The sequence below is a fragment of the Microcebus murinus genome, chromosome 1, assembly GCF_040939455.1.
Source record: "Microcebus murinus isolate Inina chromosome 1, M.murinus_Inina_mat1.0, whole genome shotgun sequence".
Lineage (NCBI taxonomy): Eukaryota > Metazoa > Chordata > Mammalia > Primates > Cheirogaleidae > Microcebus > Microcebus murinus.
In genome coordinates this window covers 97,095,485-97,112,388 of record NC_134104.1, presented here as the reverse complement: position 1 = coordinate 97,112,388, position 16,904 = coordinate 97,095,485, and the positions used below count along the sequence as shown (strand labels likewise).

Genomic DNA, 16,904 nt, shown 5'->3' with positions numbered 1-16,904 from the left:
ACAAATAGCACTGTGAATAGATCAGGGTAATGGGTTAGCCTTGGAGGGGAAAAAAAGTGTGATTCCTTACCTGACAAGGTCAGGACGTAAGTAATAATAGATACTATTTTAGGAACATTTTTAGACGTAGAGTTGGGAAATTGGGCAGTTCATGCCAGATAGTCTCTCTTTGATCTGGGATGTACAAGATAAGGTCATCACTTGAAATGACAGGAGACAATGACAGAGTTTCATACCAAAAAATAGTGTTAAAAGTTAGACTATCGTAGAAATGGAACATTTATCTGGCTCTGGGTGAGTATAGTAGGAATTTTTAGCTGGCTTCAGCACCTTCACTTAAAATAAAATAAAAAATCTTAAATATATAACAGAGTGGAGACAAAAATATGTTATAGATAATTTTTCTGACACCACTCAGAAGGCTGAAAAAGTGGAACTACAAATTACTTTTTTATGTGTAGGAAATGCACACGATACAAGAGAAAATTATGCGAATATTCCAACCAGTATATCTTATAGTTGATACCTTATACTAATGAGTAAAAATTTTATACATAATCATTTGGAGTTAATTGAGTCCATGAAGTTACTTATTAGACATGAAAGGCACACGAGGGATGCTATGTCACAGTTTCAGTGCCTGGCAGACAGTTATGGAAACACATAGTCGGTGAATTTATGTTGATAGTAGCACTTGGGAATTAAGTGCTGAAATTCCACCACTTCATAATTGGATTTTGGCACCTCCTATTAATCTCCTCCAGATAAAACATAGCACTACTAGCAAGTGGCATACTACAGTGTTACTTGGAGCTTTGTTAAGTGGCAAATTGCTGCTGATACTACCAGCACTTTTTGTATTTACAGAAAAGCAAAATAAAATTGATACCAAAACAAATGGGGTTAACCTAAAATGTTGCAAGAAGAAGGAATGTCAGCCTAGTAGGAAACAAATTATCTTTTGCTATTTTTTAGTGAATGATTTACGTTGAAGGCTATTTAAAGATAGATTTTATGTTGCTACCTTTTTGTTGTTATCATCGCTGCTGTTGTTTAGAATAAAAAGTGGAAAATGATAACTTTAACTCTTTAAAATATTTACAAAAAGAATGAAGAACTATATATTAATTATAAATTTTATAAATATCTTGCAGAAGGTTAATATGGTAAATAAAAAATCTGGCTGCTCACAGCTATTTCTTTCTCCTTATGGTTGAGTAGGATAAGAATATAGAAGAAAAAGAAACAAAGCTTTCCCTGTTTATTCATGATGCCTGAAGGATAACTGTTAAATATAAGAAAAAGGCTCTAAACTGAGGACAAAGACCACAAAGTCAAAGTGTTGAATTTGGATGTTTATATGGTAACAAGGAATGTAGTTAGACTCAAAGGGTATGATCATTTAATATTATTTGTAAAATATTCAAACCACCTTGCTTCATGATTTGTGTCCCACTAATATACTTAATCTAATGAAGTCCTTAATGAGTTTTAGAATGATGTTCTTTTGTGGGAGTTATGATATTTACAATTTATTTTACAATAGGTTGATAATCCATCAGGATTTGGGAGCTGAATTTCAAAGTTTCAAATAAAGTTTTCAAAATAAATTTTTAATAGGATGCTTAACATCCAGATTCTAGTCAACCAAATATAATGGTGGTTGCTCAGAGGTTCCCTGAGTGGCATTTACCAACAATTCTTACTCCAAACTACTTCCCTAGAACTGTGAAAAGAGGAAAGATGGGGATTATTGTGGAAAGGCTCATCAATTCCATTGGTTCTTGGTTTGTAGAATTCCTTGAATAAAAAAAGCTACAGGTGTTAGGGTACCAAAAGAGTAGCTAACGCTGGACCTGAGACTAGATGAGTAAAAAGGGATGCTCTTCTTTATGATATCCCACAATGGAAAATCAACATAGACTCATCCATATTTTGGTTGTACAGGATAGGACTTCTATTTTTTCCATTTTTACCTGCATTCTCTATATCTCTGTATTCTGAATGTCATATTTAACAGTGTTACTGTTACTTTATTTAACAGTGTTACTGTTACTTTCTAGTGCTTACTTAGTTGTATCTTTAGCTTTTCTTTAACATTTTTCTTTGAAAGACTTTCTCAGACATTAACATTTGTAATTCACAGATCCGTATCTATATCTATATCAAATTGATATATAATATCTGAAGATAAATCATGTTGTAATTGTAATTTTCATATAATGGTCCATATTCTTCAAAACACATAATTCTTTAGTGGGAGAAGTCAATCCACAAGCTCTGGGTCATAAAGACAGAGCTTTGACAACTGAGGGTTTTGCTCAGATTTTTCTTTACTACATAGTGTTTCAGGGAAAACTTGTGAGCTCATTTTAATTGCTTTGGCAAATTTTGGAATTAATTTTTTTGTAAAATCCTACTCTACCATCCTTCACACAATAAATAATAGAAGACAAAAGACTTTGAAATGTATAATTGTTAATCTTTCAGGGATTCTTTGAGAGAATATAAAGAAAATATTTGTAAATGTTGATTATAATTGTCTACCTTTTAATTTACTTTCCAAATAATTTATTTTCCATCAAAATATGTATTTTTATTTAGATATATGATAAACAAGACACAAGAACCTAATGAAATATTTTTAAAAGTTTTATATAATCTAAAGCAAGATGGAAACTAATGTTTATGGTCCAGGAGAATGAATATTATTGGACATCAGCTTCTGTTCTTGTAGTTCATCATATTCCTGCAAAAATAACAGCAATTATGTTAATAGCCTTCTTCATAACAACTATAGTTGATAAATGACATTCATTTCCTGGGGTCCAAACAAGAACTAAACTTTATTTTTGAGGGCTCCATAATTCAGAGCACAATTATATTCTGACATTTTGCCCATCATCACATAATGCTATTCTCTGGCTATTCCTAGGCATCCAGATAGCTGTGTCGCCGAAATACTCTGGAAAGCACTTCTTTGCTGGCTTTTCAAAGTTGTTCAGTTCCCAGTTGAAAAGTCTTCCTACAATCACACTATCCAAAGTATCCCAGTTATTCTCTCTGTATCTATATAAGAATCAAGAGAAACCCATTTGTTATTTTTTAATATGTATTTCCTATGAATTATTTATTTTATTCACTAATTCATTTATTGACTTTTACTTTTTTTTAGTCTGCATATTTGATATTTGCTATCAATCTCTACATAAATTTTAGTTTTTACCCTTACATATTTTGTTTCCATCTTTTTCTTTTCTTTTTTATGTCAGGTACAAGTGCTGACGTCCTAAAAAAGTTTGAGAAAGGTCATCTCATGCATAAGCATGAAAATCCAATCATCACACTTAACCACAAAAGGATTTCATCTTTTAACATATTGACTGCCACACTAGAAAAATAATTTTTCCTTGGGGCCATAGTGTTTTATCAAAACAAAACGATCATTTCTAATTTGTCATTTTTTATTGTTTTCTGTGTGTGAGTTATGTGCAATCCAATCCACGCATTTAGAATTAAATTTTCAATAATAATTGTAACAATAAGAACATCAATAAGATTTTCACAAACCAACAGCAGGGTTTTTCTTTCACAAGGTCTGGTATCAAAACTAGCCTGAGTTAAATACAACTCACGTGGCATTCAATGCGTTAATGTACATTTTACCAATGATTTTATGTTTTGAAATTGATTTGATTCCAAAAATCTGTTAAAGGAGCTTCTAACTTAATTCCTTCATTTCACTTGCCCTATCAAAATGCATTTTCTACAGAACAGCTAGAATACCATTTTTAAAAATAAGCAAATATGTTAATAAAACATCATAAAACTCAACTCCTTGATATAATTTAATCATTCTCTCTTTCACTTAGACAAAACCTAACTCTTTACTATATGGTACAAGGTATCGTGTGATTTGACCCCTGACTTGTTGACATTATCCTTCATTGTGATCAAGCCAGTGGACCTACTTTTTGATTCTAAAACACAGCAAGCTCATTCTTATATTAAGAGATTTCCAGTAGCTCTTCCTTTTTTCCTGGAATTATTTTGTTCCATATCTTCACACGGTATATTTCTTCTCATCATTTAGTTTTAGCTGAAATAATCACATCTTCTTAGATACCATCCATAAAGTCCTTTCCAAGGTAAAATGTGTCTCATTCCCAGGATCAATCTCTATCACAATGTTCTTTGTATTTTTCTGTTACACAATTATATTTATCTGAATTTATTATTGCTTATTTACTTTTTAACTTTGTTTTATCTCCCTGTTAATATAATGGAACCTCCATCAGAAGATGAGCCTTCTTTTTTTTCCTGCCATATTCCCAGTAGAAGTAACATTGTCTTAGAGGTCCCATTAAATATTTGGTGAATGTTACGTCTTGTAAGATTCTTATCAGATCTTTCTATTTTGATGATATGGATTAAAAAATCTACCTTCATTCTTAGATATGTCTTTATGTAAGTTCACTTTGTTTCACTAGAAGTAAATGCCAAGGAGGAAAAAAGTGCTATCATTCATGAAAGGCCTAGGAAATGACAAGCAAAATAAATACTTTTTAATTATTTTGATTTTCAAACCAGCCTTACAATGAAGCCACTGTTATTTCTTTTTTACAAATGAAATACATGATGCTGAGAGAAATAAAGTCACTATAAATTCAAAAGTTGTCTCAAGTTCTATTGATTTCAAGACTGATATTTTCATACATAATTCTTACTCTTTCTTTGGTAAAGTCCATATCATGCTTATTTTTAATACTCTGTAACATATATATCAAATCAGAGATTACAATAGTCATCATTCATATACAATTTTGTGACAGCAGAAGTAGTATAATTAAATGTAAACTGTTAGTATATAAAGAATATTTGGTCCATATTACAAGCTATAATGTTCTTAGTCACAAGGTCATTAGTACAAAGTTCAATTATCTAAAGTGAAATTGGTAAATGGATACAGTACATATTATGTTAATGACCTCTACTTATTTGAAAAGTTCAGTGACATAATACATAATGCCCATTTATAATAGGCTAGAAACTTTGAGTGATTTAGTTGTACAGATGCTGATATATTAATACTTTTATTCTGATAAAATTTTATGCTAAAACAGCCATCAAAATTAATTTTCCAAAGCATAATTTATATAATGATAATGTTGATTTCACTTACAAAAACAATATAAAAGTCTCACATATCTCTCTAACTCAAGAAGTGCATAAATGCACCTGTAATAATAAGTAACCAAAAACAAAACAAAACAAAACAAACACAAAAGGGAAAGTAAAATAAATAAACAAAAAAACTACAGCAAAAAGAAATATGACATTATTTTTTATTTTGGGGGTAAAATTTTGGATGGATTCCTGAAGTACCATAAAATTACTGGATAGGTAATAAAGTATATTGTGAGTGATCAGATTTAGGTTAGACTGCTAATGTGATAGTTGAGTAATACATTGTACTTCACAGATGATTTCCTCAATTCTCTATAGTACACAGTCTGCTATTTCTCTTCCTGGAATTCAAAACTGAAACTTCCTGTGGAAAAACACTTTAGTTGATGAACTAGAATCTCCTCAATATAACTAAATAGCATTTAATCTTACTAGGTCCCTAGAATTTCTAGATATACTTCTTCATTTGATGAATGGTAATTAAAACATCTTCCTGGAAGATTTTGTCATAAAAGATGATTATCATGTCTCAATTAGGAGCTCATCCTTAGATATCTGCCAAGGAGAATTCCATGCTTTCTGTGCCAAGGGTGATATTTTACCAGAACCTCTCACTAGTATGGTTCACATTATGTTATTATTTGTATCTCTCTAGTTTTAAGTGAAGCTATAATTCAGATAAAAGCTCAATTCTGAAATGGGCTTATATGGAGATCCTTTTAATATTAATTTAACAATTATATACACTGAATGAGTCATTAATTAATTTTGTCAGTCCATAAGCAATGATTGGGCACTTAATATATAGGAACCGCATTCTTAAGGACTATGAGTTCTAGCATAATTTTTATTTGGGTCTATTTTGAAGCTCTCAGCTGGCTGAAGAAACAAACTCTTGCAAGATAATGTTTATGAACTATGATAGAATTATTATGCATATTATGCTTAAAGAACTCAAAATAGACAAGCAAACCTAAATAATGACTGGAACTTCAATTAATTTGATCTTTCCTGATTGTCAAACTATAATAAAAACATCATATGTAAGTCAATTCATTTACAATTCCAATATATTTGAAATTTCCTAGAATGGTTTGTTATTCAGTCAAAGCTCATTAAGCATTTTCTTCAAATAAAGTACATTTATTAAACAGATGTTGCTCATTTATTGAAGTTGTAAATATGAAGGTTAGTTCATATAGCTAATTATGACTGGAGGTAAGTTATTTTTCTACAATCTGTTCTTAGCACCTCACTCCCTTCTTATTGGGGTTTCTGAACTCTGAGAACAGAATTTGGGAATCCTGACCCAGAAGATAGTTTCTGGAATTCTCCTTATGTAGGATAATATAGCACAGTAAAACACATTATAATATAAAAGCCCTATCATGTTTGTTGTTCTTTTTAATCCTGTTATTTTTAACATAGGTGTTAAAGATTACATACAATATTTCCATGCCTTATATGTGGACAAAAATAGACTATATAAACTATTGGTGGATAATATATAACCTCTGATTTTGTTACAGTTCATTAGTTTGACAGTGCAATTTAAGATCTAAGATCTAATTTTAGGAATCATCTCATTTTGAAAGGTCAATTTTTTTCTTGTAGGACCAGACCCGAACTGTGCATCTCAGGAATCTATACAATGTTTCGTTGTCCTCTTTTCCTGTCTGAGAGAAGCGGGAGAATAAAACAGTGATCTGGGTTTGCCTGCGTGTGGGTATTAGTGACCACAGACTATTCAAAGTGGGAAGTGGAGAGGAGTGCTGAGAGACCTCAGAGAGAGAGCATTGAGCCCATGATAAAAGGTTGTGAAATGCTAGTTTTCTCAAGACTTCAAACTCTTTATACTTGGCTGCTATACCTAAAAGTGAATACACCCGTGGTAAGCATCACACTCATTATGTATAATGATTAAATCTGGGTAAATAGCACATGGAAGTTCTTCATACTACTCTTATGACTTTTGTGTAAGTTGGGAATTACATAAAAATAAAAAGGTACATAAAATAAAAATAGTGAATACACCCATATATGAGAAGGTGATGGGAAAGAATGATTTGGGTTTGGGTTGGGAAGCAGAAGCTGAGGAAGGCTGTTTTAGCTTATAAATAAGCTTTATATTAGGTTATTAAGTATGAAATGTCTGATTTCCTTAAGTACTAGGTTTGACAGCTGATATCTCTGACATTTCACTTTGACATTTCTTGTTGTTGTTTTCTTGAGAAGGTACATACTCATTCTTTCAAACACTTGGTTTGGCTTATGATTATCTTTCTAAAAAATTTTTAGAGCAATTTTTGTGAAACCACAGATAATTAAAAAATTTGTGTTATATTCGAATATGAGTTCTGTTGTGGAACCAATGCAGCAAAGACAGCTCGAAATATCATGTTAGGAAGGACACGGCTAATGAACATATAGTACATCGATGATTTGAGAAGTTCCATTCTGGTGAGTTTAATCTTGAAAATGACCCACATGGGTGACCTGAGAACACAATGGATAATGTTGAGCTGAAAGCTGTGGTGGAAGTGAATCCATCTCAACCTGTGAGTCAATTAGCAGCAAGATTGATGTTACTATTCCAACAATATTGGACTATTTGAAACAAGTGGGCAAGGTAAACAAGTTGGATAGAAGGGTTCCTCATGAATTAAATGAGTGTCAGAAGAGAAATTGTCTCCAAACTTGCCTTTGTATGCTGTCACAACTTAAAGACAAACCATTTCTACACTGTTTTGTTGCATGTGATGAAAAATGGATTCTTTTTGACAATAACAAGCATTGAGCACAATGGTTGAATAAGATGAAATTCCAAAGCACAGTCCAGAAACAAATATTCATCAAAAAAAGCTAATGGTGTCTAATTGGTGGTACAGTGCTGGTATTATTCACTACAGCATCATGAAACCTGCTCCTTTGATTTGATTACAGCAGATGGCTATAGCAACCAATTGGATGAAATGACGAGAATGCTTGAAATTAAGCACTGGAGATTGGTCAATAGAGACAGGTAAATCCACTTGCAAGACAGCACTCTACCAAGTGTCACACAAATAAGGCTGCTCAAACTACAGCAGCTGGATTTGGAAACTCTTTGTCAACCACCATACTCATCAGACCTTGCACCAATTAACTACCCCTTCTTCCAGGCCTTAAACCACTTCTTGCAAGGAAAAGTTTCCAATTCTCCACAAGCTGAGGAAAACGCCTTTCACCATTTCATTGGCACTCATTCTCCAGGCTTCTTCGCTGCTAACATAAACAAGCTATCATTAAGATGGTAAAACTGTGTTGATAGTTTAGGCACATACTCTGATTAATTGTACTGCCTCTTATTTAAGATATAATAAGCTACACTTTTGATTTGAAATCAGATGTTTCATATTTAATGACCTAATATTTCTGCCATATTATCAAGAAGAAAATGGTATATTACCTATAGGATCACATTTCTATAGGTATTAAATAAGAAAGCTTCAAAGCATCTGAACATGAAGTTATGTAAAGGGAAGCTTCGTTATCCTATTATATAATCTATTTTAGTGAAGTAACCTTTTCTTTTTTTTTAACAAACTATATCTCCATATATATATATATATATATATATATATGGAGAATGGGGTATGATAATTACAGTGTTTAAGTAGCTGCAGATCTTATATTGGCAGATTTTTTTTAAATGCACATTTTTACTAGCTTGGCTATTTATGTGGTTGCCTTAATAGAGAAAAAGTAACAGTGCCTTACACAAGAGAAAACACTATCTTCTCAAGTACACAAAAATCTAATGTGATCGGTGCCCCATAGGACAGGGCACCTGAGCTGCTGGAGGTCTTACACATTCTTTTACCTTCTTGATTCACCATCCCCATCTGCAAGGCCAATGCTGGCCCATTAGCATGTTCTCCATATCAGTGCTTAGTATGGAGAAAAGAGTAAACAGCTTCCCTTAACAGATGTAATTGAGAAATTGTGCATTTCATTTTTCCTCATACCCCATGAGTGGGAATGAATTACACATTATGTCTTTGCTCCAAGAGGGGCCGGAAAATGTTCTTGCTAGCTAGTAGCTCTAAATACAAAAAAAAAAAAAAAAAAAAAAAAAATTGTATTTTCTTTACTAAATGAAAAGAAAGAAGATGGATATTGAGAGAAAATTACAGACTCTTTAGCTACTTTCTTAAAATTAAATTTAAAAAATGAAAAACAAAGGGAAAATAGTATAAAAATGCATACCACTATTCTAGGAATTAGTTTGAAAATTACAAAAATCTCTTCTTTAGAAAAATCTGACGTCCACCAATGACTATTTCTTATTCTTCTAGAATTTTTAAATTTTATATGTTATTCCCATACCACTATTAAACTTATTTGTAGTTTAATTTTATAAGTAATAAAATTAAATGGCAAAACAGTGGATAGCCTTCCCAAAAGCATCTAAGACTCAAGGACAGAATGATAACCAGGATACAGATGTATAATCTCTATATTCTTAGGTCTTTTCACTACCAAATTCTCAGTTATCTGTGTAGCAAGTTGTATCTATGGACCTACAGGATTCTGACTTTTTGGAAAGGATGTTTTTATAAAGCTTACACAAATCTAATGAAAAACTAATAACACATACTAAAAAAAAAAATAAGAGGCAGCATGTTCATATCTTTGCCTTTATCTTTTTCACAGAAAGATGCACAAATGTCACCCTTCTTATATTCAACAGAAAATTTGCTAAAGGTAGTAAAAACTGCATCATTAAAATAAAATAAATAGTAGAATAAAAATTGTATTATTAGAATGGAAATATAGTAGGATGATTCTATATTAAAGAAATTTGAAATGGAATTTCTTCTTGATAATTATGTTCCTAACTGTACTTGATAGAGTAAATATAATTGCCTTATATTAGAAATATTTTTTCAACCTATCAACTAAATCAACTTCAAGCAAAAAGTTTTCCATACAACATATATCTTAAAAGATCTGGTGTGAAGTAGCTTCCTTATCTTTAAAGCTTTTCACACACACAAATATTCCATATATGTGGTAGTATTGTACAAAAGATGTAATGAAATTAAATATATATTACTTAGCTAAAATTTCAATAATGTATCTCTAAATTGTTTCATTCTGCTTTCTAGATAGATGTAGTGGGATTTCTTTCCTGTGAGAGAGATCAAAATAAGGAAATAAGGAGGAAGAAGAAGTTATTGATTGACAGATTAATTGATTGATGTTGCTCTAAATTTGAATTTTCCAACATAAACATCAATTGGCCTTGCTTCATTATTTCCGGATTTTCCTAGTTAGCTGTTGTCCACATTCCCCAGAGGTCTAATTTTCTCCATGTACTCTACCCTCCTAATCCTACTACCTCTTTCATTTGCTTCAGCAGATAACTATACCTCTTACTTCAAAATCAGAATGCAAATAGAGAAGCTTATCTGCATATTTATCTACATTTGAATCTTATTATAACAGATATTTTCTTTCCTCTGCTGGAAAGGCAATCCTGTTGATTAAACCTGTTGATTATCCCTCTTGCATTTTCAAAACTTTCTCTCAAATATCTACATCACCTCAATATTTAAAAAGATGGGATTATTCAAAGCTTCACAGCAAACCAGAGGAATTTAAAGAAATAAAAACTATCATCAATCATAGGACAGTAAATTATTTAACATACCTACTCCCCAAGACAACTTTAAAAATTTAATATCTCCACTTCACCTCTCTTTTCCTCTTGCACACATTTTGTTTCATCCTACATAAAATAGTTCAGCCTCTTCAATGCTCTCTAGTCCATTGCATTGTCTTTTTTTTTTTTTTTGGCATATTATGGGGGTACAGATTTTAAGGTTTCAATAAATGCCCATTTCCCCCCTCCCCCCAAAAGTCTGAGTCTCCATCATGACCATCCCCCAGATGGTGCACATCTCACTCATTATGTATGTATATACCCACCCCCCTCCCCCCTCCCACCTGCCCAATATCCAATTACTGTAGTACCTATGTGTCCACTTAGGTGCTAGTCAGTTAATACCAGTTTTCTGGAGAATATATCTGGTGCTTGTTTTTCCATTCTTGGGATACTTCACTTAGTAGTATGGGTTCCAGCTCTAACCAGGAAAATATAAGATGTGCTATATCACCATTGTTTCTTAGAGCTGAATAGTACTCCATGGTATACATATACCACATTTTATTAATCCATTCTTGGATTGATGGGCACTTGGGCTGTTTCCACAGCCTTGCATTGCATTGTCTTTTTAAGCACATTACTCTCCACACATTTCTTTATTTATTTTCTGACTTTCCATCCACAATACAACATTAAGTACTGTGAGGGAAGGAACTTCATATGTTTGTTTCTTTCTGCATACTCACCTCAAAGAGCCTTTCCCCCCCCCCCACATATATCTGCTTTATTTATTTGTTGAATGAATGAACAAATCCATATTAATAAATAGCTTACTTTTCCCCTGGTGGGATAAATGATAGAGTTAGGGAATATTAAAATGAAGAAAGTTCTCAGCAATCATTTAGTCATATTGCCAATGTCATATGGGTAAATACATTATTGGAGAAATCAAGGTAATTGTTAATATCTAAGCTTCAAAGGGTTTTAATGAGAAATAGTTAAAAAAATTAGTATATTTTTAGAAAGATCTTAAAGGTAAACTCTCAATTTCTTCTTATGCATTTACTGTTATTTCCTCCAATATTTTTTTATAAATGATATTTTAAATCTTGATATGAAAATAAATGTTAAAAGATAGAATATATTTAGATAATATGTGAGTATTCTGACTGCCATCCTGAGTTTCACTAAATTTGATCTATCTGTTAATTATCTTTCAGTTTATATTTGTTTGAACTATTTTTATTTAGATTTCTATTTTTCTAAAATATTAAGTAAATTTCCATGACATTAACAAATCTTTAAATAGGGGAATGTGAAATTAGTTGTATGCTTTATCTCAGCAGAAGTTTGAAATGTGGGAATTACTTTCTTTTATTTCACTGAATTTCTTAATTTCAATCAGCTTTGATGTAATAACTGTTGGTTGACCTGATTAAAGTGAACCTCTCATCCAGTTGATTTAAGTCTACTTTGCTGCTACCCAATAATCTGAAATATGTGCTACTTTAGACAACCATCTGGCCTTCTAAATTCAAAACTTTACTGCAGTCCTAGGAAACAGACTTTTTGTTTCTAATTAAATCATGTTTTACTCTGTTGTATATAAAACTTGCAATCTGGCAAGTACTTTTTTAAAAACTTATATGAATAATTTTCCTTCATCATGAATTTTACCTGAAGAAAGCACCCAGAACAATTAGTGAAAGTTAATTATAATGGCTAAGAGATCTTGGAATTTTCAGAGAACTATAACAGATAAAAAGATAGAAAGAAAGGCTGGAAGGAAGGAAGGAAGGAAGGAAGGAAGGAAGGAAGGAAGGAAGGAAGGAAGAGAAATGAGTTTCAAAAAATAATTTATTATAGTATATCATAACCATCTTTTTCAGATAGTGTCAAATTATCTACTGAAAATGTGAAAGATGACTTATAATTCAAGATTTCTACAAAATATTCATGTTGTAATATTACCTTTCTGGATCTCTAATGTCATGAAGTTTCATTCACTGAAGTTTAGTGGGAATATTGATAATTTTTATGGTTCCCTCAATGACATAGATAATTCATGTCAGTATTGAAGAGATAGTAGGAGGCTGCTGAGCAATTAGGGTTTTATAGTAGGAGATGCACCATTTTATGCTCCCAATGGTGTTCTCCAGTGGTGATTTGGATTGATGTTCTCCAGCAAGCACTTAGAAGGCTTTCATGTATTCCACAAGTATTTATCAAGGGTATATTGTGGCACGGCATGTGTCAGAAGATGGAGATAGAGAGTTAAATCAGATTGACATAGTATCTGTTCTCAAGGAAGAGTCTATTATCAAAAGAACAGTCCCTGGATCAGGCTTTAAATTCAGTATAAATAAACTTATTTATTTTCTTTCAAATTTTCTAATTTACACCTAGGCGTGTTATATTCAAACTTCAGAAAATCAAAGACAAAGAAAAGAAATCCTAAAAGAAGACAGAGGGACAAAAGCCCTATTTATAGTTAAACAAGGATAACAATTATATTAGTGTTTTCTTCAGAAATCATGAAAATTTGAAAGTTACCAAGATGAAAACCTTTTGTCAGACCCAAACTAAATAGAGCCAGGGAGGCCCAAAGGAGAGGAGACTCATGCTCACATGTCTGAGATAAGAACTGTTTTCTAGGACTTTCTTACAAACTCACAAGAAACCCTTTCTTGTCCTTCACACAGCTCCTGCTTTAATTAATTTTAATACTAGACACTTTTTAAAAAGCTATAGTAATTCAAATAAAATGCTCCAGGAGGAACATTTGCTTGGTTAAGGTTGTCATCTCCACTAATGAACCAACAGCAACTCTGACTGTGAACCTCTGGAACCAATGAATTCTCCTTCTAAGCAGTTTATGTAAATCATTTTTTGCTAATAGAAGATTCCCTCTATCCTTCCCTTATCAAAGGCACCAGTAGCTTGTTATTCCATACATTCTAGGTCATAATCCTTATTTATTGGTTCTAATTGAATATATTTAGAGATAATTTTCTTTATTTTTTAGATTTACATAGCAAGAAAGAATGAAATACAATATTTAATATGTTAAAAGGAAATAAATACCAACCTAGAGTTCTTTTCTCAGCAAAAGCATCCTTTAAAAATGAAAGAAAAATAAAGACTCAGGCAACCAAAAATTGATCAAATTGATTGCCAGTAGACTTGCTTTGTAAGAAATGTTAAAATTTCTTCAAAGAACAGAAAAATAATATAGATCAGAAACTCTGATCTAACCAAACAATAAAATAGTGGTAAAGAAGGAATACATAATGGTAAAATAAAATCATTTATTTTTCTTATTCTTAACAGATTTGATAGATAAGTTGTTCATAATAATAATGGAAACAATGTTTTCAGTGATTACAGCTTGTGGATAAATAAAATGAATGGCAGCAATGTTATGAGGGCTGGGAGAGAAGAAATGGAAATACTTTGCTATATGGTACCTGCACATCCTGGGAAAAGTATACTATTATATAAAAGAAGGCTTGTATTAGTTGTAAATATATATTATAAATGTCAGGAAATTCCATAAAGTAAATAAAATAGAAGTATCATTTATATATTAAAAAAGAAAAAATGAAATAATACAAAATAATCAAAATCAGTGAAGGTAGAAAAATAGTGGAAGACAAAAGAAGAAACAAAAAACAAGGCTATGATTATAAAATAAAAACAAATATTATAGATATTAATTCAAGGATATCAATAATCACTTTAAATGTCAATGAACTAAACATACCAAATAAAATACAGACCATCAAAGTGGATTGAGAAAACAAGGCCCAATACTATGTTGTCTACAAGAAACTCATTTTAAATCTAAAGACATATATAAATTAACAGAAAAGGGTTAGATACACCACAGTCACACTAATCAAAAGAAGGCTAGATTAGCTGTATTAATTTCAGACAAAGATGACTTCAAAAGTAGGAAATTTATCAAAGATAAAGAGAAGCATTACACAATGATAAAATAGCCCATTGATAACAATTTTTAATGTGTATGCACCTAACCACAGAATGTCAATATACATAAGGTAGAAACTGATTGAAATGAAAGGAGAAATAGATAAATTCACTATTATAGCAAATTCTTCAACACTCCTCTATCAGTAACGAACAGATCCAGCAGCTAGAAATCAGTAAGGACATAGATCAAGTGAATGACACCATCAATCAACTGGATCTAATTGGCATCCATAGAATACTTCATACAACAACATCAGAATACACATTCATCTCAAGATCACATGGAATATTTACCAAGATAGATCACATTCAGGGCCATAAAACATAGCTTAACAAATTAAAAAAAATAGAAATCATACATAATATCTCTCAGGCCATAGTTGAAATAAACTGGAAATCAATAGATTTCAGAAAGATAGCTAAAAAATCGCAAAATACTTGGAGATTAAAGAACACACTTAACAACACATGAGTCAAATAAATCTCAAGAGAAATTTAAAAATATTTTGACTAAATAAGATTAAAGTTACAACTTAAAATTTGTGGGATACTACAAAAGCAGAAATTTAGAGACTAGAATTATATATATATGTATATAGAGAGAGACTATATCTATATATTGTGTGTATATGTACATGTACATATACACACATGCATAGAGATAGATAGATAGATAGATAGATAGATAGATAGATAGATAGATATGAAAAGCAAAAAGCTCTAAAATTGATTTAAGTTTCTACCTTAGGAAACTTAAAAAAAGAAGAATAAATTAAGTACAAAGTAGAAAAACAGGAATAAAAATCAGAGCAGAAATCAGTGAAATTAAAAATAGGAAACAGATACCAAAAAAATCAACAAAATCAAAAACTGGTTCTTTGAAAGTACTTATACAATGGAAAATGAGCCAGTCATGCTAAATACTGGAAAATAAGTATTTTAAGAAGAGACAACCAGTGCTAATCTAACATATGAAAAAGAAAATTGATGAAGTTTGAGGAAAAGTAAGGACGTAGTACGGTTAGCGCTATGGACCATGAGAAAGTAGACAAGGAGCCAGGCCATGTACTGCCTTGTAGGGAATGATAAGGGGTTTTCATTCTGTAAGGGAAATGAAAAGATCTTTGACATTTTTAAAGAAGAGATAATATGAATTGTTTTACATATTTTAACAATCTTCCAGGAAATAGAGTTAAAATGATTGAAGAAGGACATGTTTTGGGGAAAGGAAACCTGTAATTTTGCTTTTGATAAAGTTGGTTGAAAATGATGGGGATGTAGATGTTGGGGATGTGGCCAAGGTAAAAATAATCTAACGTCTTCAAGATATACTATTATGGGTTTTACATTCCTAGAAGCACACTGCTGAATATTTAAAGTCATAATTTGGAGAATCACCATCAAGTTATACCACAAACATAAACTATTAAATTATATTCTAACCAATAATATTTGAGTAATGGTCATCCGTATTGATTATCATCTTTTTTTGGTTTTGTTTCTCATTTTACCATCAAAATTTGATGGCTCTACCATCCCTAGCAAGCAGTTATAGTTCAGTGCCTCTAATTTTAGTGCAATACTCCCTTAGCCATAGTGCTGCTCTTTCTCTTAGAAATTTGTTCAGAGATCCCTAATTGCCTTTGTGAATTTGTGTAATAATGTACAGTGTCACAATTATCATATTCATTCTAAATCAGAATATATCTTTGTACTTTTATTCAAATCCTAGGATTTTATCACTAGAAAATTCTTCCTCTAAGCAGTGTCAAAACTCAGGGATCCATGAAAATTGAGAGACTCATCTTACTATAAGTGCTTGTCTGAGCACATGTAATAATTTCCACTTTCCATCTGACACAAAAGCTGTGGGGAGATGAGCTGTGGCTCAGATGAGTGCTAAGAAGTACCAATCTATAAATCTTATTCTTTATTCTCTCTACCTGTTATTGTCTTCAGAACTGATGCTCTGCAAGAATGCCAGTAAATTTGAATTTCATTTAGGAAAGAAAAAAAAATGAAAGAACAAAAAAATTCTCTTTATTTGGTAATGCCAGGGCTCAGAAGATAATAC

The 16,904-nt window shown here is 31.6% G+C and overlaps 1 pseudogene; it reads right to left on the bottom strand.

Moving 5' to 3' along the window:
• Nucleotides 1–3,266: 3,266 nt before the first annotated feature.
• LOC142875520 (uncharacterized) lies at nt 3,267–3,363 on the bottom strand (annotated as a pseudogene).
• Between the last annotated feature and the right edge of the window lie 13,541 nt (nt 3,364–16,904).